The sequence below is a fragment of the Octopus bimaculoides genome, chromosome 7, assembly GCF_001194135.2.
Source record: "Octopus bimaculoides isolate UCB-OBI-ISO-001 chromosome 7, ASM119413v2, whole genome shotgun sequence".
NCBI lineage: Eukaryota > Metazoa > Mollusca > Cephalopoda > Octopoda > Octopodidae > Octopus > Octopus bimaculoides.
In genome coordinates, this window is record NC_068987.1 from 33,925,440 (window position 1) to 33,927,961 (window position 2,522).

Consider the following 2,522-nt stretch of genomic DNA (forward strand, 5'->3'; position numbering starts at 1 on the left):
ATATATATATATATGCGTGTGTGTGTGTGTGTATGTGTAAGTATATATATATATATTAATATATCCGTGCAATATGAAAAGTCATATAGTGTAAATGACAATGAAATAGGAGAAATTGAGTTCAAAGAAATGAATTTGCACTAGACTTGAAATTGTCCAGGTCATAAGAAAGGAGAAAACAACGACATGGAAATATACTCGTGTATTTTGTTACACATAGTGTAATTATATCTTTTGTTATAAAATGAAAACTTGAATGTGACAAGTTACGTGTAGAAAATTAAACAACACAAGCGAGACCGTTTATACGTTTGCTTATATCTGGAGTACATTTCATTAACAGGAGTTGATTATTGATTGCATAATGCAAAGTGCATCATTAGTATGCAGTATCCAATCATTACAATTTGAATGAATGTCACTGTTCACCATTAACAAAAAAGAGAATATGATGACGTAGACAGGAAAATGAACGTTATGAGAACGTCCCTAAACTGATGGTTAGCGGTGACTTTATACCACTTTCGTTTACCGGTGGGAATCAGTGTGCTTACAATGCCATAATATTTGATGACTGGTGTCTATTATCTGTTCAGTTATCATAGATATCTGTCTCACCAAACGAAACCGTAAACTCGCAATGTATACATATACGCGTATATGCATAACTGCAAACAGACATACACACAAACGCGAAAGCACGCTCATTCACGCTCTCGCACACACCCACACACACACATACAAACACGCACACGTACACATACAAACACACACAGACGCACGCCCGCACGCACATGTTTGTATATGTATATATTCAATTGTATACATATGCATGATTCTGTCTGTAAGTTCGATAATTTTGCTGTGATGGAGACACGGATAAATTTTAAATATTTGAAACTTGTAGTCTCTACTTAGACACAAAGGTGCTTCTGAATGTTTTAGCGAAAATCAATGTCGCTAAATGTTATTAATTTCCTGGAATTTCATGCATGCGACAACTTTAATTTATCTAGGAGAAAAGTCTACAAATCATACTCAGCACAGACACTTCATTCAAAATGGGAAGGAAAATTTGATAGAACTCACACTCACATCATAGGAGTGGCTTTGAATGTCGCATAGAGAGAGTTCGTCTGATCAATTAACGATTGTATGAGAACCTTCATCCAATATCATATTTCATCAGATTTGTAGGGCATTGCTGGAGAGCAAAAGGTGAAATTGTTAACGAAGTTCTTTTGTGAGAACCTACCTATGGAAAAGCTAACAGGGGACGACACTCCAATACCTATCTATATGAAGCAGATTTGTGACGACATAATCTGCAATACCTCTGACTTGTCAAATATGACGAACAGTAGAACTGGATGGCGAGATAGCGTTACGGGAGCCCATGCAAGCAGTGCGACTAGATGATCACAGATCAGAAGCATATCCGCATACCAACAGTGGCATATCTTCTCACAGATAGGAATGCTGCTAGTAATATGATATTGACGTTCATTCATGTGCATCATTCAGCAAATGCAAGTGTTCCCAGTGTCACGGATATTTTAATTTGCCTCTAATTTGCCATTTAAATATTAAGACATGTATGATTCACAAACCAAGAGTAATTTACAAAGATTTCATTCCAAATTCACATTTCCAGCAAATCATTGTTCATATTAGACCAGGCACTGAGCCACTCGGTGAAGTTAAGTGAGCTTTCTAATAATGTGAAAACAGAATATATCCCTAAGAATACAAATTCTTTGCTCTAGCCGATAGATCAAAATGTGACAGCTAATTTCAAGACACATCATCTGAAAACAATTTTCCGTCAGTTTAGGAAATCAATTTACAGGGAGCATATACCCACAATTAGATACATATGGAAGAAGTTCTACATAATGGGTATTGTGGATAAGAGACCTGAGTCGAAGTGAAGTGAAAGTACCAGATATGAATGGTGTTTCGAAAAATACATAACCAGACTTTACACATTTTCTGCAACAAGATAGTCTCTATCAAAATCAGGAAAGACACCTTGGTATGATACAAGAAATGAAGAACTGGAAAATCAAAAGTTAAAAAAACTGACCGACTACAAACTTACATACTATGATTGGTATATAACTTGGCCATAAATTATATTAAGTAACAACAATTACATCGTATCTACAATTCTTTCAGGCTCATGATCTGATATGCACACTCAGAAAACCATTAGTAGCGAATTTACCAGCAATAGTGTATGTAAAGTATCTGAAAAAGTTTTATGCCTTTATGACGCATAAAATTATCCTGTTGTATATTAATAAAACTGGATAACTGACTCCGTAGCTAATAACCATACGAAAAGATTGAGTGTTATTCACTTTCATTTATACAAATAGCCTTATACACACAGGTATGTATGCATACTTGTGTGTATATGTGTGTATGTGAGTGTGCTAATCAATGTACATAACCACTCAAACAAATGTATTTATATATGTATGTATGTATATATATATATATATATGTGTGTGTGTGTG